The following is a 25366-nucleotide window of genomic DNA, read 5'->3' on the forward strand; positions in this document are numbered from 1 at the left end:
ACCCTGGCATGGTAAACTATTTGAATCATTATGGACCTCAGACCACACGTAGCAGGAATATATTCAGAGCGCCCAAGCTAGCCACACATGCAGAGTGCGTTACGCGACTAAAAAAGGTATGTCTGAATAGCAAATATTGAGAAGTGCGAAGGAAAAGCATGAATTCCGAAATTGGGACCGAGTCCTAAGTGAATAGGCTTACTGTCCAATTTTTTAAAATATGTTTCCGCCCGGTCTCGAACCGGGGACCTTTCGCGTGTTAAGCGAACGTGATAACCACTACACTACAGAAACCTAATGAGTGGAATTCAAAGGGTGTGACTGACTTTGGCTGGGTGGGACATTTATCGCTCTCAGAACCTAATGAAATCAGAAATTACTTAGTCCATTAATTAAGCAATAAGGCTTGAGAAGCCGGGAATTATTGTGTGCCGCCGGCTCTTGGAAGAGGCTTGGTGGTTCAAAACTTCTTCCATTTAAGAGTGATGGAAGCCACTGTGTTCTTGGGTACCTTCAATGCTGCAGAAATGACCAATCATTTGAATTTACCACAGGTGGACTCCAATCAAGTTAAAGAAATATCTAAGGATGATCAATGGAAACAGGATGGACCTGAGCTCAATTTCCAGCCTCATAGCAAAGGGTCTGAAAACGTATGTAAATACGTTTTTTTTTAAATATTTTTTTCATTAATAAAAACTATATGTTATCGCTTTGTCATTATGGGGTATTGTGTATAGTACCCATTAAAAACTAGCCGTCACATCAAGCAGCTGTAATGACAGAAAACAATCTACATTTTTGTTTGTTTTACCTTGGATTATATTGCCATTTCATTGGATATATCCAGTACAATGACCCTGATAAATGAATTTGCATGAGGAAAAGGAAAAGCATGAATTCCGAAAATGGGACAGAGTACTAAGTGAATAGGCTTACTGTCCAATTTGTTAAAATGTGTTTCCGCCCGGCCCCGAACCGGGGATCTTTCGCGTATTAGGCGAATGTGATAACCACTACACTACGGAAACCTAACAAGTGTAAGGGAAGTCCCCCCTGAAGTGGAAAAAAATGAATGGCAAATCATTGGCATCGGACAAACCATATACACATTGGTCAATACCATCCAATTCGGCGTTGATTCATGCAAAGTTGATTGCAAATGCCAAATGGCAATTGCCAGTTGTAAAACTTCAAAAATCCAACAGGTGGCGAGTGCGCTCCACTGTGGTTTTTCATATTGGAAATGGACCTCAAGTCAACATCCAAAAGCAAAATTTTGAAAAAATGATTTTTTTTGTCAAAAATTATCACCCCTTAAAAAAGTGCTTTCTGGACCGTTTTTCGAAATTCTTTAGATTTCTTTGTCAATTACACATGTGTAAGAACTGTATGAATATACTTTTGTCCAATTTTATTAGCATACATTTTTTTTTACATGCGCATAAGAAATATGTTTTGTCCATTTGCAATATTATTTCATAGGAAGTCAAAAGTCAAAAGTCAAAAATATCAAAATTTTGTAAAAAACTTCACACACCCTTGAAAAAGTGCTTTCTGGACCATTTTTCAAAATTCTTTGCATTTTTGTGTCAATTACACATGTATAAGAACTGTATCAACATACTTTAGTCATATTTTATTATCATCATTTTTTAAAACTTGTGCATAAAAGGCATATGTTTTTTCCATTTGCAATATGATTTCATAGGAAGGCAAAAGTCGAAAATGTGAACTTTTATTTAAACTTATCACCCTCGTAAAAAAGTGCTTTCTGGACCATTTTTCGAAATTGTTTCGATTTTATGTCAATTCATCATGCTTAAGAACTATATGAATATACATTTGTAAAATTGTATTATCATAATTTATTTTTACTTGTGCATAAGGAATATGATTTGTCCATTTGCAATATGATTTCATAGGAAGTCAAAAGTCAAAGTCAAAAGTCACTTTTTTTGGGGCCAAATACCATAAGAAATTTGACATGCTCAAAAATCCTGCAGAAATGCAAAATTGACTGGCCTGAAGAACTCGGGATGGCCGGGCAGTGATAGTTGTTCCTTTCCATCACTCGTTGTGTTGATTTCATCATGTCCATTTGGTGATGTTTTTTCACTATAGAATCATATTGCAAGTGCATGTACATTTGCAATATGGTTCAATGGGCATTTACCATAAGAAATTTGACATGCTCAAAAATGCAAAATTGACTGGCCTGATGAACTCGGGATGGCCGGGCAGTGATAGTTGTTCCTTTCCATCACTCGTTGTGTTGATTTCATCATGTCCATTTGGTGATGTTTTTTCACTATAGAATCATATTGCAAGTGCATGTACATTTGCAATATGGTTCAATGGGCATTAACCATAAGAAATTTGACATGCTCAAAAATGCAAAATTGACTGTCCTGATGAACACAGGATGGCCGAGCAGTGATAGTTGTACCTTTCCATCACTCGTTGTGTTGATTTCATCATGTCCATTTGGTGATGTTTTTTCACTATAGAATCATATTGCAAGTGCATGTACATTTGCAATATGGTTCAATGGGCATTTACCATAAGAAATTTGACATGCTCAAAAATCCTGCAGAAATGCAAAATTGACTGGCCAGATGAACTCGGGAAGGCCTGGCAGTGATAGTTGCTCCTTTCCATCGCTCGTTGTGTTGACTTCATCATGTCCATTTTGTGATGTTTTTTCACTGTTGAATCATATTGCAAATGCACGTGCATTGTTGTGCAACTGGTAACCCAAAAATAAAAATATGGTGATTTCATTATGTCCATTTGTTTATGTTTTCTTACTTTTGCAAAGTCACTGTGCATTTGCAATATGGTTCAATGGGCAGGTACCATCACGAATTTGTCATGCTATAAAAATCCTGCAGGAATGTGAAATTGACTGGCCCGATGAACTCGGGATGGCTGGGCAGTGATTCTGGTTCATCTCAGTCGCTCGTTAGGGTTGATTTCAGAATGTCACTTTGGTGATGGTACCTCACTGTTTAAACATATTGCAAATGGACAAGAGTCACCAGCAAGTCACCGTCCATCAGTCAATTAGATATCATTCTGACACCAAACTGATACAAACTGACACCAAACCCACTTTTTCCAACTCGTTTAGTAGCCAACTATCACATACTTCAGAGCTGGCCCAAAATTCACAACGCCTTCGGTTCAAACCATAAAAAAAAACATAAAACACGTAGTTACGTTCTAGCTGCGGGTCCATTTCTTATGTTATGTGTAGGCCTAGCTGAGGCGACCCCGAATCCCAAGTTTCGGCTCGATCGTTCATTTGGTGTCCGAGCAAAACCCTAATTGGTGCTGAAAATCCACTTTTTACATGACTTGCTACGGGGTCCTTGAATGAGCTATCGGACAGAAACGTTGGGGTCCGTCTCTATGGGCCGACACGGTCGCAATGCACCTAGTCTTGTGTCTCTGAGACTTTTCTAAATGTCGTCATTTTCGTAATGGTCAAAATGAATTCAAATCATTGCAAATGTACGAGGCTGTTTCTCGGTCCGAGAACCTTCTAGAGCCACCTAACTCACCACGCACTATCGACCGGAGGTCTAGAACAGGATTCTAAAGTTTCGGAACTCTAGGTCTGACGGTTCTTTTTTAGCTCGAACAAAGCTAACTATTGCAGTCACTGTCTGTCTCTACGCACCCCAATACGTCCCTCCATCCAAGTTGTGTTTTAGTGTGATTTATTTTTCCTTTGAAATTTTATGGGAAAAATGACTGATTTACAGTTCATGGGGGTTGCCTAATCACATCTATGAAGTTTTGGAAAGATCTGACTTTTTTAACCCCTCGAAACAGCCCCTGAGACACCAATTATGGCACTTCCGGTTGGCACAGGAAGCTATAAGTCAACACATATCCTCACTGGGGTATGCTTTTACAGAATCCTGAGTTTTAAGTCCTTACTTTAAGAATTGACTGATTTACACAGGGTTGAATGCACTATGTCTATCAAACTGCAGGCAGGGTATGAATAAACACTTTTAGGGTGATTTTAACCACTTCCGGTTGGTCCAGGAAGCTTAGAATCAACACAGGTAGACCTCATAGTGGCCTGATGGACTGTCATCGAAGACAGGTTCATACGACATTCATAACCCACATAGGCTTCAGGTTGAATTTAGGGGTGCAGGCAATGTATTCCTATGGGGAAAGAAGTCAATGCAAACTCTTTGAAGTAAACACCTTCTTTTAACTATTAAGGGTTAATGCCACACGGTCAACGTTAGGCTTGCACGGATCGGGAGGACCTTAGGAATGTACCTGAGGTCGAATTGTGCTTCTCACCCTAACGGTTCTCTCACTGTCACCCAAAAGCAAATGACGTTGTGGGGCAGGCTTCATTTTGGGCCTACTTTTCTAATGGTCGCTGCGCTTAGACCCAGCGAGCTACGGTCAAGCGGGATATCTCATTGAACTCGGCACGGCCTAGAGATTATGTTTATGCCATTGCCTGCTCTCTGTGTCTTTGAGCACCGCACTTTATCACTCCATCCTTGCTGTGTGTGTGTGTGAGAGCTTTTCTTTGACATCTGCTGGGAGAAATGACTGATTTACAGTTTAGGAGGGTTACCTAGTCACACATATGAAGTTTTGGAGAGATGTGAATTTTCTAACCCTTCAAAACAGACAGTGTGACCCAATTAAAGGCACTTCCGGTTAGCACAGGAAGCTATAAGTAAACACATGTCTTGATTGACATAGACACTTACAGAATCCTGAGTTTTAAGTCTTTAAGTTAAGAATTGACTGATCTACGATCTACACAGGGTTGAATGTAGTCATTTTCACCTTTGAAGGTTATGTACATCAAAACACCTTTTGGGTCAATTTAACCACTTCCGTTTGCTCCAAGAAGCTTAGAATCGACACAGGTAGACCTCATAGTGGTCTGATGGACTGTCATAGAAGACAGGTTCATTAGGCATTCATAACCCACATAGGCTTCAGGTTGAATTTAGAGGTGCAGGCAATGTATTCCTATGGGGAGAGAAGTCAATGCAAACTGTTTGATATAAACACCTTCTTTTAACTGTTAAGGGTTAATGCCACACGGTCAAGGTTAGGCTTGCACGGATCGGGAGGACCTCAGGTACGTTCCTGAGGTCGAATTGTGCTTCTCACCTTAATGGTTCTCTCACTGTCACCCAAAAGCAAATGACATTGAGGGCCAGCCTTCATTTTGGGCCTACTTTTCTAATGGTCGCTGTGCTTAGACCGAGCGAGCTACGGTCAAGCGGGGCATCTTGTTGAACTCGGCACGGCCTAGAGAATATGGAAATGCCATTGTAGGCTTTGTGTGTCTTTAAGCACCGCACTTTGTCACTCCATCCTTGCTGTGTGTGTGTTTCTCTGTGTGTGTGTGTGTGAGAGAGAGCTTTTCTTTGTCATCTGTTGGGAGAAATGACTGACTTACAGTTTATGGGGGTTGCCTAATCACACATATGAAGTTTTGAAAAGATCTGACCTTTTAAGGCACTTCCGGTTGGCACAGGAAGCTATAAATAAACTTATATCCTGATTGGGGTATGCCTTTACATAATCCTGAGTTTTAAGTCTTTACGTTAAGAACTGAGTTATTTACGGAGGGTTTAGTGAGTGTGTGTTATTTCAGAAAATCATAGAAAATCACAGAAATCTCGCAGAGCACACTTTAAAAAGATTCGTAAGAACACCCTGCAACTGGATCTGTAACCGTTGAAAAAAAACACCTATCCGTGAACATCACCAATCTGTCGTTGTACGATTTCTCTTAAATGACGATAGATAAATGGCTGGTTCTTTTTTTATTGACACCGGAGGCTCCTTGACTTTGACGTGAAGTGGAAAAATTATTTCTCTATTTTCATTTTGGACCTTTAATCCCAGATAAATGGCCATAACTCAAAAACCGTTGAGGCCTAGACGCCATCTTGTTCGGGGCCAACTGCCCATTATGCCAAACCTACGCTCACCGAGTTTCGGCTTTGAAATATTTTCAGTTTTCGAGAGAAGGCCCCGTCGTGAATCATGATGTTTTGTCCAATAGCAATATGATTGCTTATGCCCTCTTGTGGGAATTTCCGGGACAGCGGTAAAATGACCAAAATCTTATTATTTTTGTAAAACGGAAACCGAATGTCCGACAAAGTTCATTTGATGACTTCCCGGTAGGTCCGGCCCTGCCGCTCGGCCCGACGCCGTCCGCGAATTTTACAAACGATTTCGGACGTCTAGTAAGGGACCGTACATTTCCAAAATGGACTTTCTCACTAACCATACGGCACCTGCCGAAATCTTCCCTTAAGGTATGGAATGTAAAGGGTGTGGCTGACTTTGGCTGGGTGGGACATTTATCGCTCTCAGAACCTAATGAAATCAGAAATTACTTAGTCCATTAATTAAGCAATAAGGCTTGAGAAGCCGGGAATTATTGTGTGCCGCCGGCTCTTGGAAGAGGCTTGGTGGTTCAAAACTTCTTCCATTTAAGAGTGATGGAAGCCACTGTGTTCTTGGGTACCTTCAATGCTGCAGAAATGACCAATCATTTGAATTTACCACAGGTGGACTCCAATCAAGTTAAAGAAATATCTAAGGATGATCAATGGAAACAGGATGGACCTGAGCTCAATTTCCAGCCTCATAGCAAAGGGTCTGAAAACGTATGTAAATACGTTTTTTTTTAAATATTTTTTTCATTAATAAAAACTATATGTTATCGCTTTGTCATTATGGGGTATTGTGTATAGTACCCATTAAAAACTAGCGGTCACATCAAGCAGCTGTAATGACAGATAACAATCTACATTTTAGTTTGTTTTACCTTGGATTATATTGCCATTTATTTGGATATATCCATTACAATGACCCTGATAAATGAATTTGCCTGGCTCAGAGAAGCTGTCAGTCTGGTCACATTCATACAGATCGCACGGAGGAGGTCCCCCAAAAAACGGCAACATTGATCCACAGGTCGGAGAGGTAGACAGCAAGGTTTAGAAAAACCTCAACTGTTTCAAACCAAATGTTAGCCTCTGGGCATTGGGAAATATTGAATATTACAAAATGCTTCCGCCCGGTTTCGAACCAGGGACCTTTTGCGTGTGAAGCAAATGTGATAACCACTACACTACGGAAACCTAATGAGTGGAATTCAAAGGGTGTGGCTGACTTTGGCTGGGTGGGACGTTTATCGCTCTCAGAACCTAATGAAATCAGGAATTACTTAGTCCATTCATTAAGCAATAAGGCTTGAGAAGCCGGGAATTATTGTGTGCCGCCGGCTCTTGGAAGAGGCTTGGTGGTTCAAAACTTCTTCCATTTAAGAGTGATGGAAGCCACTGTGTTCTTGGGTACCTTCAATGCTGCAGAAATGACCAATCATTTGAATTTACCACAGGTGGACTCCAATCAAGTTAAAGAAATATCTAAGGATGATCAATGGAAACAGGATGGACCTGAGCTCAATTTCCAGCCTCATAGCAAAGGGTCTGAAAACGTATGTAAATACGTTTTTTTAAAAATATTTTTTTCATTAATAAAAACTATATGTTATCGCTTTGTCATTATGGGGTATTGTGTATAGTACCCATTAAAAACTAGCGGTCACATCAAGCAGCTGTAATGACAGATAACAATCTACATTTTAGTTTGTTTTACCTTGGATTATATTGCCATTTATTTGGATATATCCATTACAATGACCCTGATAAATGAATTTGCCTGGCTCAGAGAAGCTGTCAGTCTGGTCACATTCATACAGATCGCACGGAGGAGGTCCCCCAAAAAACGGCAACATTGATCCACAGGTCGGAGAGGTAGACAGCAAGGTTTAGACAAACCTCAACTGTTTCAAACCAAATGTTAGCCTCTGGGCATTGGGAAATATTGAATATTACAAAATGCTTCCGCCCGGTCTCGAACCGGGGACCTTTCGCGTGTTAAGCGAACGTGATAACCACTACACTACAGAAACCTAATGAGAGGTATTCAAAGGGTGTGACTGACTTTGGCTGGGTGGGACATTTATCGCTCTCAGAACCTAATGAAATCAGAAATTACTTAGTCCATTAATTAAGCAATAAGGCTTGAGAAGCCGGGAATTATTGTGTGCCGCCGGCTCTTGGAAGAGGCTTGGTGGTTCAAAACTTCTTGCATTTAAGAGTGATGGAAGCCACTGTGTTCTTGGGTACCTTCAATGCTGCAGAAATGACCAATCATTTGAATTTACCACAGGTGGACTCCAATCAAGTTAAAGAAATATCTAAGGATGATCAATGGAAACAGGATGGACCTGAGCTCAATTTCCAGCCTCATAGCAAAGGGTCTGAAAACGTATGTAAATACGTTTTTTTTTAAATATTTTTTTCATTAATAAAAACTATATGTTATCGCTTTGTCATTATGGGGTATTGTGTATAGTACCCATTAAAAACTAGCCGTCACATCAAGCAGCTGTAATGACAGAAAACAATCTACATTTTTGTTTGTTTTACCTTGGATTATATTGCCATTTCATTGGATATATCCAGTACAATGACCCTGATAAATGAATTTGCATGAGGAAAAGGAAAAGCATGAATTCCGAAAATGGGACAGAGTACTAAGTGAATAGGCTTACTGTCCAATTTGTTAAAATGTGTTTCCGCCCGGCCCCGAACCAGGGATCTTTCGCGTGTTAGGCGAATGTGATAACCACTACACTACGGAAACCTAACAAGTGTAAGGGAAGTCCCCCCTGAAGTGGAAAAAAATGAATGGCAAATCATTGGCATCGGACAAACCATATACACATTGGTCAATACCATCCAATTCGGCGTTGATTCATGCAAAGTTGATTGCAAATGCCAAATGGCAATTGCAAGTTGTAAAATTTCAAAAATCCAACAGGTGGCGAGTGCGCTCCACTGTGGTTTTTCATATTGGAAATGGACCTCAAGTCAACATCCAAAAGCAAAATTTTGAAAAAATGATTTTTTTTGTCAAAAATTATCACCCCTTAAAAAAGTGCTTTCTGGACCGTTTTTCGAAATTCTTTAGATTTTTTTGTCAATTACACATGTGTAAGAACTGTATGAATATACTTTTGTCCAATTTTATTAGCATACATTTTTTTTACATGCGCATAAGAAATATGTTTTGTCCATTTGCAATATGATTTCATAGGAAGTCAAAAGTCAAAAGTCAAAAATATCAAAATTTTGTAAAAAACTTCACACACCCTTGAAAAAGTGCTTTCTGGACCATTTTTCAAAATTCTTTGCATTTTTGTGTCAATTACACATGTATAAGAACTGTATCAACATACTTTAGTCATATTTTATTATCATCATTTTTTTTTACTTGTGCATAAAAGGCATATGTTTTTTCCATTTGCAATATGATTTCATAGGAAGTCAAAAGTCGAAAATGTGAACTTTTATTTAAACTTATCACCCTCGTAAAAAAGTGCTTTCTGGACCATTTTTCGAAATTGTTTCGATTTTATGTCAATTCATCATGCTTAAGAACTATATGAATATACATTTGTAAAATTGTATTATCATAATTTATTTTTACTTGTGCATAAGGAATATGATTTGTCCATTTGCAATATGATTTCATAGGAAGTCAAAAGTCAAAGTCAAAAGTCACTTTTTTTGGGGCCAAATACCATAAGAAATTTGACATGCTCAAAAATCCTGCAGAAATGCAAAATTGACTGGCCTGAAGAACTCGGGATGGCCGGGCAGTGATAGTTGTTCCTTTCCATCACTCGTTGTGTTGATTTCATCATGTCCATTTGGTGATGTTTTTTCACTATAGAATCATATTGCAAGTGCATGTACATTTGCAATATGGTTCAATGGGCATTTACCATAAGAAATTTGACATGCTCAAAAATGCAAAATTGACTGGCCTGATGAACTCGGGATGGCCGGGCAGTGATAGTTGTTCCTTTCCATCACTCGTTGTGTTGATTTCATCATGTCCATTTGGTGATGTTTTTTCACTATAGAATCATATTGCAAGTGCATGTACATTTGCAATATGGTTCAATGGGCATTAACCATAAGAAATTTGACATGCTCAAAAATGCAAAATTGACTGTCCTGATGAACACAGGATGGCCGAGCAGTGATAGTTGTACCTTTCCATCACTCGTTGTGTTGATTTCATCATGTCCATTTGGTGATGTTTTTTCACTATAGAATCATATTGCAAGTGCATGTACATTTGCAATATGGTTCAATGGGCATTTACCATAAGAAATTTGACATGCTCAAAAATCCTGCAGAAATGCAAAATTGACTGGCCAGATGAACTCGGGAAGGCCTGGCAGTGATAGTTGCTCCTTTCCATCGCTCGTTGTGTTGACTTCATCATGTCCATTTTGTGATGTTTTTTCACTGTTGAATCATATTGCAAATGCACGTGCATTGTTGTGCAACTGGTAACCCAAAAATAAAAATATGGTGATTTCATTATGTCCATTTGTTTATGTTTTCTTACTTTTGCAAAGTCACTGTGCATTTGCAATATGGTTCAATGGGCAGGTACCATCACGAATTTGTCATGCTATAAAAATCCTGCAGGAATGTGAAATTGACTGGCCCGATGAACTCGGGATGGCTGGGCAGTGATTCTGGTTCATCTCAGTCGCTCGTTAGGGTTGATTTCAGAATGTCACTTTGGTGATGGTACCTCACTGTTTAAACATATTGCAAATGGACAAGAGTCACCAGCAAGTCACCGTCCATCAGTCAATTAGATATCATTCTGACACCAAACTGATACAAACTGACACCAAACCCACTTTTTCCAACTCGTTTAGTAGCCAACTATCACATACTTCAGAGCTGGCCCAAAATTCACAACGCCTTCGGTTCAAACCATAAAAAAAACATAAAACACGTAGTTACGTTCTAGCTGCGGGTCCATTTCTTATGTTATGTGTAGGCCTAGCTGAGGCGACCCCGAATCCCAAGTTTCGGCTCGATCGTTCATTTGGTGTCCGAGCAAAACCCTAATTGGTGCTGAAAATCCACTTTTTACATGACTTGCTACGGGGTCCTTGAATGAGCTATCGGACAGAAACGTTGGGGTCCGTCTCTATGGGCCGACACGGTCGCAATGCACCTAGTCTTGTGTCTCTGAGACTTTTCTAAATGTCGTCATTTTCGTAATGGTCAAAATGAATTGAAATCATTGCAAATGTACGAGGCTGTTTCTCGGTCCGAGAACCTTCTAGAGCCACCTAACTCACCACGCACTATCGACCGGAGGTCTAGAACAGGATTCTAAAGTTTCGGAACTCTAGGTCTGACGGTTCTTTTTTAGCTCGAACAAAGCTAACTATTGCAGTCACTGTCTGTCTCTACGCACCCCAATACGTCCCTCCATCCAAGTTGTGTTTTAGTGTGATTTATTTTTCCTTTGAAATTTTATGGGAAAAATGACTGATTTACAGTTCATGGGGGTTGCCTAATCACATCTATGAAGTGTTGGAAAGATCTGACTTTTTTAACCCCTCGAAACAGCCCCTGAGACACCAATTATGGCACTTCCGGTTGGCACAGGAAGCTATAAGTCAACACATATCCTCACTGGGGTATGCTTTTACGGAATCCTGAGTTTTAAGTCCTTACTTTAAGAATTGACTGATTTACACAGGGTTGAATGCACTATGTCTATCAAACTGCAGGCAGGGTATGAATAAACACTTTTAGGGTGATTTTAACCACTTCCGGTTGGTCCAGGAAGCTTAGAATCAACACAGGTAGACCTCATAGTGGCCTGATGGACTGTCATCGAAGACAGGTTCATACGACATTCATAACCCACATAGGCTTCAGGTTGAATTTAGGGGTGCAGGCAATGTATTCCTATGGGGAAAGAAGTCAATGCAAACTCTTTGAAGTAAACACCTTCTTTTAACTATTAAGGGTTAATGCCACACGGTCAACGTTAGGCTTGCACGGATCGGGAGGACCTTAGGAACGTACCTGAGGTCGAATTGTGCTTCTCACCCTAACGGTTCTCTCACTGTCACCCAAAAGCAAATGACGTTGTGGGGCAGGCTTCATTTTGGGCCTACTTTTCTAATGGTCGCTGCGCTTAGACCCAGCGAGCTATGGTCAAGCGGGATATCTCATTGAACTCGGCACGGCCTAGAGATTATGTTTATGCCATTGCCTGCTCTCTGTGTCTTTGAGCACCGCACTTTATCACTCCATCCTTGCTGTGTGTGTGTGTGAGAGCTTTTCTTTGACATCTGCTGGGAGAAATGACTGATTTACAGTTTAGGAGGGTTACCTAGTCACACATATGAAGTTTTGGAGAGATGTGAATTTTCTAACCCTTCAAAACAGACAGTGTGACCCAATTAAAGGCACTTCCGGTTAGCACAGGAAGCTATAAGTAAACACATGTCTTGATTGACATAGACACTTACAGAATCCTGAGTTTTAAGTCTTTAAGTTAAGAATTGACTGATCTACGATCTACACAGGGTTGAATGTAGTCATTTTCACCTTTGAAGGTTATGTACATCAAAACACCTTTTGGGTCAATTTAACCACTTCCGTTTGCTCCAAGAAGCTTAGAATCGACACAGGTAGACCTCATAGTGGTCTGATGGACTGTCATAGAAGACAGGTTCATTAGGCATTCATAACCCACATAGGCTTCAGGTTGAATTTAGAGGTGCAGGCAATGTATTCCTATGGGGAGAGAAGTCAATGCAAACTGTTTGATATAAACACCTTCTTTTAACTGTTAAGGGTTAATGCCACACGGTCAAGGTTAGGCTTGCACGGATCGGGAGGACCTCAGGTACGTTCCTGAGGTCGAATTGTGCTTCTCACCTTAATGTTTCTCTCACTGTCACCCAAAAGCAAATGACATTGAGGGCCAGCCTTCATTTTGGGCCTACTTTTCTAATGGTCGCTGTGCTTAGACCGAGCGAGCTACGGTCAAGCGGGGCATCTTGTTGAACTCGGCACGGCCTAGAGAATATGGAAATGCCATTGTAGGCTTTGTGTGTCTTTAAGCACCGCACTTTGTCACTCCATCCTTGCTGTGTGTGTGTTTCTGTGTGTGTGTGTGTGTGAGAGAGAGCTTTTCTTTGTCATCTGTTGGGAGAAATGACTGACTTACAGTTTATGGGGGTTGCCTAATCACACATATGAAGTTTTGAAAAGATCTGACCTTTTAAGGCACTTCCGGTTGGCACAGGAAGCTATAAATAAACTTATATCCTGATTGGGGTATGCCTTTACATAATCCTGAGTTTTAAGTCTTTACGTTAAGAACTGAGTTATTTACGGAGGGTTTAGTGAGTGTGTGTTATTTCAGAAAATCATAGAAAATCACAGAAATCTCGCAGAGCACACTTTAAAAAGATTCGTAAGAACACCCTGCAACTGGATCTGTAACCGTTGAAAAAAAACACCTATCCGTGAACATCACCAATCTGTCGTTGTACGATTTCTCTTAAATTGACACCGGAGGCTCCTTGACTTTGACGTGAAGTGGAAAAATAATTTCTCTATTTTCATTTTGGACCTTTAATCCCAGATAAATGGCCATAACTCAAAAACCGTTGAGGCCTAGACGCCATCTTGTTCGGGGCCAACTGCCCATTATGCCAAACCTACGCTCACCGAGTTTCGGCTTTGAAATATTTTCAGTTTTCGAGATAAGGCCCCGTCGTGAATCATGATGTTTTGTCCAATAGCAATATGATTGCTTATGCCCTCTTGTGGGAATTTCCGGGACAGCGGTAAAATGACCAAAATCTTATTATTTTTGTAAAACGGAAACCGAATGTCCGACAAAGTTCATTTGATGACTTCCCGGTAGGTCCGGCCCTGCCGCTCGGCCCGACGCCGTCCGCGAATTTTACAAACGATTTCGGACGTCTAGTAAGGGACCGTACATTTCCAATATGGACTTTCTCACTAACCATACGGCACCTGCCGAAATCTTCCCTTAAGGTATGGAATGTAAAGGGTGTGGCTGACTTTGGCTGGGTGGGACATTTATCGCTCTCAGAACCTAATGAAATCAGAAATTACTTAGTCCATTAATTAAGCAATAAGGCTTGAGAAGCCGGGAATTATTGTGTGCCGCCGGCTCTTGGAAGAGGCTTGGTGGTTCAAAACTTCTTCCATTTAAGAGTGATGGAAGCCACTGTGTTCTTGGGTACCTTCAATGCTGCAGAAATGACCAATCATTTGAATTTACCACAGGTGGACTCCAATCAAGTTGAAGAAACATCTAAGGATGATCAATGGAAACAGGATGAACCTGAGCTCAATTTCCAGCCTCATAGCAAAGGGTCTGAAAACGTATGTATATAAGTTTTTTTTTAAATATTTTTTTCATTAATAAAAACTATATGTTATCGCTTTGTCATTATGGGGTATTGTGTATAGTACCCATTAAAAACTAGCGGTCACATCAAGCAGCTGTAATGACAGAAAATAATCTAGGTAGACTGCAAGGTTTAGACAAAACTCAACTGTTTCAAACCAAATGGTAGCCTCTGGGCATTGGGAAATATTGAATATTACAAAATGTTTCCGCACGGTTTCGAACCGGGGACCTTTCGCGTGTGAGGCGAATGTGATAACCACTACACTACGGAAACCTAAAGTGTGGAAAACTAAGGGTGTGACTGACTTTCGCGTGTGAGGCGAACGTGATAACCACTACACTACTGAAACTACAATACAAAAAGAGGAAGTCGTGGAAAATATTAGGAATGCCCACAAGTCTACCTCACATAATATCCCAAATTGAGTACCACAGAAAGAGCCATAATACCCATTAAAAACTAGCGGTCAAACAGGAAAATGGTTCCAATCGTTTTTCCACCATTCATATTCCCCACGGGGGATTTTAAAAACACTTGAAATAAGGGCTGTGTTTCTTGTCAGCTTACCCTGGCATGGTAAACTATTTGAATCATTATGGACCTCAGACCACACGTAGCAGGAATGTATTCAGAGCGCCCAAGCTAGCCACACATGCAGAGTGCGTTACGCGACTAAAAAAGGTAAGTCTGAATAGCAAATATTGAGAAGTGCGAAGGAAAAGCATGAATTCCGAAATTGGGACCGAGTCCTAAGTGAATAGGCTTACTGTCCAATTTTTTAAAATATGTTTCCGCCCGGTCTCAAACCGGGGACCTTTCGCGTGTTAAGCGAACGTGATAACCACTACACTATGGAAACCTAATGAGTGGAATTCAAAGGGTGTGACTGACTTTGGCTGGGTGGGACATTTATCGCTCTCAGAACCTAATGAAATCAGAAATTACTTAGTCCATTAATTAAGCAATAAGGCTTGAGAAGCCGGGAATTATTGTGTGCCGCCGGCTCTTGGAAGAGGCTTGGTGGTTCAAAACTTCTTCCATTTAAGAGTGATGGAAGCCACTGTGTTCTTGGGTACCTTCAATGCTGCAGAAATGACCAATAATTTGAATTTACCACAGGTGGACTCCAATCAAGTTAAAGAAATATCTAAGGATGATCAATGGAAACAGGATGGACCTGAGCTCCATTTCCAGCCTCATAGCAAAGGGTCTGAAAACGTATGTAAATAAGTTTAAAAAAAATTTTTTTTGTATTTAATAAAAACTATATGTTATCGCTTTGTCATTATGGGGTATTGTGTATAGTACCCATTAAAAACTAGCGGTCACATCAAGCAGCTGTAATGACAGAAAACAATCTACATTTTAGTTTGTTTTACCTTGGATTATATTGCCATTTATTTGGATATATCCATTACAATGACCCTGATAAATGAATTTGCCTGGCTCAGAGAAGCTGTCAGTCTGGTCACATTCATACAGATCGCACGGAGGAGGTCCCCCAAAAAACGGCAACATTGATCCACAGGTCGGAGAGGTAGACAGCAAGGTTTAGACAAACCTCAACTGTTTCAAACCAAATGTTAGCCTCTGGGCATTGGGAAATATTGAATATTACAAAATGCTTCCGCCCGGTTTCGAACCAGGGACCTTTTGCGTGTGAAGCAAACGTGATAACCACTACACTACGGAAACCTAATGAGTGGAATTCAAAGGGTGTGGCTGACTTTGGCTGGGTGGGACGTTTATCGCTCTCAGAACCTAATGAAATCAGGAATTACTTAGTCCATTCATTAAGCAATAAGGCTTGAGAAGCCGGGAATTATTGTGTGCCGCCGGCTCTTGGAAGAGGCTTGGTGGTTCAAAACTTCTTCCATTTAAGAGTGATGGAAGCCACTGTGTTCTTGGGTACCTTCAATGCTGCAGAAATGACCAATCATTTGAATTTACCACAGGTGGACTCCAATCAAGTTAAAGAAATATCTAAGGATGATCAATGGAAACAGGATGGACCTGAGCTCAATTTCCAGCCTCATAGCAAAGGGTCTGAAAACGTATGTAAATACGTTTTTTTTTAAATATTTTTTTCATTAATAAAAACTATATGTTATCGCTTTGTCATTATGGGGTATTGTGTATAGTACCCATTAAAAACTAGCCGTCACATCAAGCAGCTGTAATGACAGAAAACAATCTACATTTTTGTTTGTTTTACCTTGGATTATATTGCCATTTCATTGGATATATCCAGTACAATGACCCTGATAAATGAATTTGCATGAGGAAAAGGAAAAGCATGAATTCCGAAAATGGGACAGAGTACTAAGTGAATAGGCTTACTGTCCAATTTGTTAAAATGTGTTTCCGCCCGGCCCCGAACCAGGGATCTTTCGCGTGTTAGGCGAATGTGATAACCACTACACTACGGAAACCTAACAAGTGTAAGGGAAGTCCCCCCTGAAGTGGAAAAAAATGAATGGCAAATCATTGGCATCGGACAAACCATATACACATTGGTCAATACCATCCAATTCGGCGTTGATTCATGCAAAGTTGATTGCAAATGCCAAATGGCAATTGCAAGTTGTAAAATTTCAAAAATCCAACAGGTGGCGAGTGCGCTCCACTGTGGTTTTTCATATTGGAAATGGACCTCAAGTCAACATCCAAAAGCAAAATTTTGAAAAAATGATTTTTTTTGTCAAAAATTATCACCCCTTAAAAAAGTGCTTTCTGGACCGTTTTTCGAAATTCTTTAGATTTTTTTGTCAATTACACATGTGTAAGAACTGTATGAATATACTTTTGTCCAATTTTATTAGCATACATTTTTTTTTACATGCGCATAAGAAATATGTTTTGTCCATTTGCAATATGATTTCATAGGAAGTCAAAAGTCAAAAGTCAAAAATATCAAAATTTTGTAAAAAACTTCACACACCCTTGAAAAAGTGCTTTCTGGACCATTTTTCAAAATTCTTTGCATTTTTGTGTCAATTACACATGTATAAGAACTGTATCAACATACTTTAGTCATATTTTATTATCATCATTTTTTTTAACTTGTGCATAAAAGGCATATGTTTTTTCCATTTGCAATATGATTTCATAGGAAGTCAAAAGTCGAAAATGTGAACTTTTATTTAAACTTATCACCCTCGTAAAAAAGTGCTTTCTGGACCATTTTTCGAAATTGTTTCGATTTTATGTCAATTCATCATGCTTAAGAACTATATGAATATACATTTGTAAAATTGTATTATCATAATTTATTTTTACTTGTGCATAAGGAATATGATTTGTCCATTTGCAATATGATTTCATAGGAAGTCAAAAGTCAAAGTCAAAAGTCACTTTTTTTGGGGCCAAATACCATAAGAAATTTGACATGCTCAAAAATCCTGCAGAAATGCAAAATTGACTGGCCTGAAGAACTCGGGATGGCCGGGCAGTGATAGTTGTTCCTTTCCATCACTCGTTGTGTTGATTTCATCATGTCCATTTGGTGATGTTTTTTCACTATAGAATCATATTGCAAGTGCATGTACATTTGCAATATGGTTCAATGGGCATTTACCATAAGAAATTTGACATGCTCAAAAATGCAAAATTGACTGGCCTGATGAACTCGGGATGGCCGGGCAGTGATAGTTGTTCCTTTCCATCACTCGTTGTGTTGATTTCATCATGTCCATTTGGTGATGTTTTTTCACTATAGAATCATATTGCAAGTGCATGTACATTTGCAATATGGTTCAATGGGCATTTACCATAAGAAATTTGACATGCTCAAAAATCCTGCAGAAATGCAAAATTGACTGGCCAGATGAACTCGGGAAGGCCTGGCAGTGATAGTTGCTCCTTTCCATCGCTCGTTGTGTTGACTTCATCATGTCCATTTTGTGATGTTTTTTCACTGTTGAATCATATTGCAAATGCACGTGCATTGTTGTGCAACTGGTAACCCAAAAATAAAAATATGGTGATTTCATTATGTCCATTTGTTTATGTTTTCTTACTTTTGCAAAGTCACTGTGCATTTGCAATATGGTTCAATGGGCAGGTACCATCACGAATTTGTCATGCTATAAAAATCCTGCAGGAATGTGAAATTGACTGGCCCGATGAACTCGGGATGGCTGGGCAGTGATTCTGGTTCATCTCAGTCGCTCGTTAGGGTTGATTTCAGAATGTCACTTTGGTGATGGTACCTCACTGTTTAAACATATTGCAAATGGACAAGAGTCACCAGCAAGTCACCGTCCATCAGTCAATTAGATATCATTCTGACACCAAACTGATACAAACTGACACCAAACCCACTTTTTCCAACTCGTTTAGTAGCCAACTATCACATACTTCAGAGCTGGCCCAAAATTCACAACGCCTTCGGTTCAAACCATAAAAAAAACATAAAACACGTAGTTACGTTCTAGCTGCGGGTCCATTTCTTATGTTATGTGTAGGCCTAGCTGAGGCGACCCCGAATCCCAAGTTTCGGCTCGATCGTTCATTTGGTGTCCGAGCAAAACCCTAATTGGTGCTGAAAATCCACTTTTTACATGACTTGCTACGGGGTCCTTGAATGAGCTATCGGACAGAAACGTTGGGGTCCGTCTCTATGGGCCGACACGGTCGCAATGCACCTAGTCTTGTGTCTCTGAGACTTTTCTAAATGTCGTCATTTTCGTAATGGTCAAAATGAATTGAAATCATTGCAAATGTACGAGGCTGTTTCTCGGTCCGAGAACCTTCTAGAGCCACCTAACTCACCACGCACTATCGACCGGAGGTCTAGAACAGGATTCTAAAGTTTCGGAACTCTAGGTCTGACGGTTCTTTTTTAGCTCGAACAAAGCTAACTATTGCAGTCACTGTCTGTCTCTACGCACCCCAATACGTCCCTCCATCCAAGTTGTGTTTTAGTGTGATTTATTTTTCCTTTGAAATTTTATGGGAAAAATGACTGATTTACAGTTCATGGGGGTTGCCTAATCACATCTATGAAGTGTTGGAAAGATCTGACTTTTTTAACCCCTCGAAACAGCCCCTGAGACACCAATTATGGCACTTCCGGTTGGCACAGGAAGCTATAAGTCAACACATATCCTCACTGGGGTATGCTTTTACGGAATCCTGAGTTTTAAGTCCTTACTTTAAGAATTGACTGATTTACACAGGGTTGAATGCACTATGTCTATCAAACTGCAGGCAGGGTATGAATAAACACTTTTAGGGTGATTTTAACCACTTCCGGTTGGTTCAGGAAGCTTAGAATCAACACAGGTAGACCTCATAGTGGCCTGATGGACTGTCATCGAAGACAGGTTCATACGACATTCATAACCCACATAGGCTTCAGGTTGAATTTAGGGGTGCAGGCAATGTATTCCTATGGGGAAAGAAGTCAATGCAAACTCTTTGAAGTAAACACCTTCTTTTAACTATTAAGGGTTAATGCCACACGGTCAACGTTAGGCTTGCACGGATCGGGAGGACCTTAGGAACGTACCTGAGGTCGAATTGTGCTTCTCACCCTAACGGTTCTCTCACTGTCACCCAAAAGCAAATGACGTTGTGGGGCAGGCTTCATTTTGGGCCTACTTTTCTAATGGTCGCTGCGCTTAGACCCAGCGAGCTACGGTCAAGCGGGATATCTCATTGAACTCGGCACGGCCTAGAGATTATGTTTATGCCATTGCCTGCTCTCTGTGTCTTTGAGCACCGCACTTTATCACTCCATCCTTGCTGTGTGTGTGTGTGAGAGCTTTTCTTTGACATCTGCTGGGAGAAATGACTGATTTACAGTTTAGGAGGGTTACCTAGTCACACATATGAAGTTTTGGAGAGATGTGAATTTTCTAACCCTTCAAAACAGACAGTGTGACCCAATTAAAGGCACTTCCGGTTAGCACAGGAAGCTATAAGTAAACACATGTCTTGATTGACATAGACACTTACAGAATCCTGAGTTTTAAGTCTTTAAGTTAAGAATTGACTGATCTACGATCTACACAGGGTTGAATGTAGTCATTTTCACCTTTGAAGGTTATGTACATCAAAACACCTTTTGGGTCAATTTAACCACTTCCGTTTGCTCCAAGAAGCTTAGAATCGACACAGGTAGACCTCATAGTGGTCTGATGGACTGTCATAGAAGACAGGTTCATTAGGCATTCATAACCCACATAGGCTTCAGGTTGAATTTAGAGGTGCAGGCAATGTATTCCTATGGGGAGAGAAGTCAATGCAAACTGTTTGATATAAACACCTTCTTTTAACTGTTAAGGGTTAATGCCACACGGTCAAGGTTAGGCTTGCACGGATCGGGAGGACCTCAGGTACGTTCCTGAGGTCGAATTGTGCTTCTCACCTTAATGGTTCTCTCACTGTCACCCAAAAGCAAATGACATTGAGGGCCAGCCTTCATTTTGGGCCTACTTTTCTAATGGTCGCTGTGCTTAGACCGAGCGAGCTACGGTCAAGCGGGGCATCTTGTTGAACTCGGCACGGCCTAGAGAATATGGAAATGCCATTGTAGGCTTTGTGTGTCTTTAAGCACCGCACTTTGTCACTCCATCCTTGCTGTGTGTGTGTTTCTGTGTGTGTGTGTGTGTGTGTGTGAGAGAGAGCTTTTCTTTGTCATCTGTTGGGAGAAATGACTGACTTACAGTTTATGGGGGTTGCCTAATCACACATATGAAGTTTTGAAAAGATCTGACCTTTTAAGGCACTTCCGGTTGGCACAGGAAGCTATAAATAAACTTATATCCTGATTGGGGTATGCCTTTACATAATCCTGAGTTTTAAGTCTTTACGTTAAGAACTGAGTTATTTACGGAGGGTTTAGTGAGTGTGTGTTATTTCAGAAAATCATAGAAAATCACAGAAATCTCGCAGAGCACACTTTAAAAAGATTCGTAAGAACACCCTGCAACTGGATCTGTAACCGTTGAAAAAAAACACCTATCCGTGAACATCACCAATCTGTCGTTGTACGATTTCTCTTAAATTGACACCGGAGGCTCCTTGACTTTGACGTGAAGTGGAAAAATAATTTCTCTATTTTCATTTTGGACCTTTAATCCCAGATAAATGGCCATAACTCAAAAACCGTTGAGGCCTAGACGCCATCTTGTTCGGGGCCAACTGCCCATTATGCCAAACCTACGCTCACCGAGTTTCGGCTTTGAAATATTTTCAGTTTTCGAGATAAGGCCCCGTCGTGAATCATGATGTTTTGTCCAATAGCAATATGATTGCTTATGCCCTCTTGTGGGAATTTCCGGGACAGCGGTAAAATGACCAAAATCTTATTATTTTTGTAAAACGGAAACCGAATGTCCGACAAAGTTCATTTGATGACTTCCCGGTAGGTCCGGCCCTGCCGCTCGGCCCGACGCCGTCCGCGAATTTTACAAACGATTTCGGACGTCTAGTAAGGGACCGTACATTTCCAATATGGACTTTCTCACTAACCATACGGCACCTGCCGAAATCTTCCCTTAAGGTATGGAATGTAAAGGGTGTGGCTGACTTTGGCTGGGTGGGACATTTATCGCTCTCAGAACCTAATGAAATCAGAAATTACTTAGTCCATTAATTAAGCAATAAGGCTTGAGAAGCCGGGAATTATTGTGTGCCGCCGGCTCTTGGAAGAGGCTTGGTGGTTCAAAACTTCTTCCATTTAAGAGTGATGGAAGCCACTGTGTTCTTGGGTACCTTCAATGCTGCAGAAATGACCAATCATTTGAATTTACCACAGGTGGACTCCAATCAAGTTGAAGAAACATCTAAGGATGATCAATGGAAACAGGATGAACCTGAGCTCAATTTCCAGCCTCATAGCAAAGGGTCTGAAAACGTATGTATATAAGTTTTTTTTAAAATATTTTTTTCATTAATAAAAACTATATGTTATCGCTTTGTCATTATGGGGTATTGTGTATAGTACCCATTAAAAACTAGCGGTCACATCAAGCAGCTGTAATGACAGAAAATAATCTAGGTAGACTGCAAGGTTTAGACAAAACTCAACTGTTTCAAACCAAATGGTAGCCTCTGGGCATTGGGAAATATTGAATATTACAAAATGTTTCCGCACGGTTTCGAACCGGGGACCTTTCGCGTGTGAGGCGAATGTGATAACCACTACACTACGGAAACCTAAAGTGTGGAAAACTAAGGGTGTGACTGACTTTCGCGTGTGAGGCGAACGTGATAACCACTACACTACTGAAACTACAATACAAAAAGAGGAAGTCGTGGAAAATATTAGGAATGCCCACAAGTCTACCTCACATAATATCCCAAATTGAGTACCACAGAAAGAGCCATAATACCCATTAAAAACTAGCGGTCAAACAGGAAAATGGTTCCAATCGTTTTTCCACCATTCATATTCCCCACGGGGGATTTTAAAAACACTTGAAATAAGGGCTGTGTTTCTTGTCAGCTTACCCTGGCATGGTAAACTATTTGAATCATTATGGACCTCAGACCACACGTAGCAGGAATGTATTCAGAGCGCCCAAGCTAGCCACACATGCAGAGTGCGTTACGCGACTAAAAAAGGTAAGTCTGAATAGCAAATATTGAGAAGTGCGAAGGAAAAGCATGAATTCCGAAATTGGGACCGAGTCCTAAGTGAATAGGCTTCCTGTCCAATTTTTTAAAATATGTTTCCGCCCGGTCTCAAACCGGGGACCTTTCGCGTGTTAAGCGAACGTGATAACCACTACACTATGGAAACCTAATGAGTGGAATTCAAAGGGTGTGACTGACTTTGGCTGGGTGGGACATTTATCGCTCTCAGAACCTAATGAAATCAGAAATTACTTAGTCCATTAATTAAGCAATAAGGCTTGAGAAGCCGGGAATTATTGTGTGCCGCCGGCTCTTGGAAGAGGCTTGGTGGTTCAAAACTTCTTCCATTTAAGAGTGATGGAAGCCACTGTGTTCTTGGGTACCTTCAATGCTGCAGAAATGACCAATAATTTGAATTTACCACAGGTGGACTCCAATCAAGTTAAAGAAATATCTAAGGATGATCAATGGAAACAGGATGGACCTGAGCTCCATTTCCAGCCTCATAGCAAAGGGTCTGAAAACGTATGTAAATAAGTTTTTTTTTTAAATATTTTTGTATTTAATAAAAACTATATGTTATCGCTTTGTCATTATGGGGTATTGTGTATAGTACCCATTAAAAACTAGCGGTCACATCAAGCAGCTGTAATGACAGAAAACAATCTACATTTTAGTTTGTTTTACCTTGGATTATATTGCCATTTATTTGGATATATCCATTACAATGACCCTGATAAATGAATTTGCCTGGCTCAGAGAAGCTGTCAGTCTGGTCACATTCATACAGATCGCACGGAGGAGGTCCCCCAAAAAACGGCAACATTGATCCACAGGTCGGAGAGGTAGACAGCAAGGTTTAGACAAACCTCAACTGTTTCAAACCAAATGTTAGCCTCTGGGCATTAGGAAATATTGAATATTACAAAATGCTTCCGCCCGGTTTCGAACCGGGGCCCTTCACGTGTGAGGCAGAAGTGATAACCACTACACTACGGAAACCTAATGAGTGGAATTCAAAGGGTGTGGCTGACTTTGGCTGGGTGGGACGTTTATCGCTCCCAGAACCTAATGAAATCAGAAATTACTTAGTCCATTAATTAAGCAATAAGGCTTGAGAAGCCGGGAATTATTGTGTGCCGCCGGCTCTTGGAAGAGGCTTGGTGGTTCAAAACTTCTTCCATTTAAGAGTGATGGAAGCCACTGTGTTCTTGGGTACCTTCAATGCTGCAGAAATGACCAATCATTTGAATTTACCACAGGTGGACTCCAATCAAGTTAAAGAAATATCTAAGGATGATCAATGGAAACAGGATGGACCTGAACTCAATTTCCAGCCTCATAGCAAAGGGTCTGAAAACGTATGTAAATATGTTTTTAAATATTTTTTTCATTAATAAAAACTATATGTTATCGCTTTGTCATTATGGGGTATTGTGTATAGTACCCATTAAAAACTAGCGGTCACATCAAGCAGCTGTAATGACAGAAAATAATCTACATTTTAGTTTGTTTTATCTTGGATTATATTGCCATTTATTTGGATATATCCATTACAATGACCCTGAAAAATGAATTTGCCTGGCTCAGAGAAGCTGTCAGTCTGGTCACATTCATACAGATCGCACGGAGGAGGTCCCCCAAAAAACGGCAACATTGATCCACAGGTCGGAGAGGTAGACAGCAAGGTTTAGACAAATCTCAACTGTTTCAAACCAAATGTTAGGCTCTGGGCATTGGGAAATATTGAATATTACAAAATGTTTCCGCCCGGTTTCGAACCGGGGACCTTTCGCATGTGAGGCGAACGTGATAACCACTACACTACGGAAACCTAATATGTGGAAAACTAAGGGTGTGACTGACTTTCACGTGTGAGGCGAACGTGATAACCACTAATTGTCTCTGGCCCCCTCCCAGTTAGGGGGAGTGATGAGCTCTACAGCAGAGTCTCACAACTCAATCGCTGGTTGAAAACTGTTTTCTGCCCCTCCCAAAAGTTAGAATTTGTAGATAATTGGCCCTCTTTCTGGGACTCACCCACAAACAGGACCAAGCCTGACCTGCTGAGGAGTGACGGACTCCATCCTAGCTGGAGGGGTGCTCTCATCTTATCTACCAACATAGACAGGGCTCTAACTCCTCTAGCTCCACAATGAAATAGGGTGCAGGCCAGGCAGCAGGCTGTTAGCCAGCCTGCCAGCATAGTGGAGTCTGCCATTAGCACAGTCAGTGTAGTCAGCTCAGCTATCACCATTGAGACCGTGTCTGTGCCTCGACCTAGGTTGGGCAAAACTAAACATGGCGGTGTTCGCCTTAGCAATCTCACTAGGATAAAGACCACCTCCATTCCTGTCATTACTGAAAGAGATCATGATACCTCACATCTCAAAATAGGGC

General features: G+C 40.6%; 8 non-coding genes across 8 annotated transcripts; all 8 read right to left on the minus strand.

Moving 5' to 3' along the window:
- Positions 1–221: 221 nt before the first annotated feature.
- trnav-aac (transfer RNA valine (anticodon AAC)) lies at positions 222–294 on the minus strand. The gene has a single exon. It is a non-coding gene; the product is annotated as a tRNA-Val (tRNA).
- Positions 295–958: 664 nt separating this feature from the next.
- On the minus strand, positions 959–1031 carry trnai-aau (transfer RNA isoleucine (anticodon AAU)). The gene has a single exon. It is a non-coding gene; the product is annotated as a tRNA-Ile (tRNA).
- Positions 1032–7087: 6056 nt separating this feature from the next.
- trnav-cac (transfer RNA valine (anticodon CAC)) lies at positions 7088–7160 on the minus strand. The gene has a single exon. It is a non-coding gene; the product is annotated as a tRNA-Val (tRNA).
- Positions 7161–7923: 763 nt separating this feature from the next.
- On the minus strand, positions 7924–7996 carry trnav-aac (transfer RNA valine (anticodon AAC)). Its single transcript has one exon. It is a non-coding gene; the product is annotated as a tRNA-Val (tRNA).
- Positions 7997–14580: 6584 nt separating this feature from the next.
- Positions 14581–14653, minus strand: trnav-cac (transfer RNA valine (anticodon CAC)). The gene has a single exon. It is a non-coding gene; the product is annotated as a tRNA-Val (tRNA).
- Positions 14654–16002: 1349 nt separating this feature from the next.
- Positions 16003–16075, minus strand: trnav-cac (transfer RNA valine (anticodon CAC)). The gene has a single exon. It is a non-coding gene; the product is annotated as a tRNA-Val (tRNA).
- Positions 16076–22473: 6398 nt separating this feature from the next.
- On the minus strand, positions 22474–22546 carry trnav-cac (transfer RNA valine (anticodon CAC)). The gene has a single exon. It is a non-coding gene; the product is annotated as a tRNA-Val (tRNA).
- A 2181-nt stretch (positions 22547–24727) lies between these two features.
- Positions 24728–24800, minus strand: trnav-cac (transfer RNA valine (anticodon CAC)). Its single transcript has one exon. It is a non-coding gene; the product is annotated as a tRNA-Val (tRNA).
- Positions 24801–25366: the final 566 nt, after the last annotated feature.

This window comes from Oncorhynchus kisutch, unplaced genomic scaffold (genome assembly GCF_002021735.2).
Source record: "Oncorhynchus kisutch isolate 150728-3 unplaced genomic scaffold, Okis_V2 scaffold986, whole genome shotgun sequence".
NCBI lineage: Eukaryota > Metazoa > Chordata > Actinopteri > Salmoniformes > Salmonidae > Oncorhynchus > Oncorhynchus kisutch.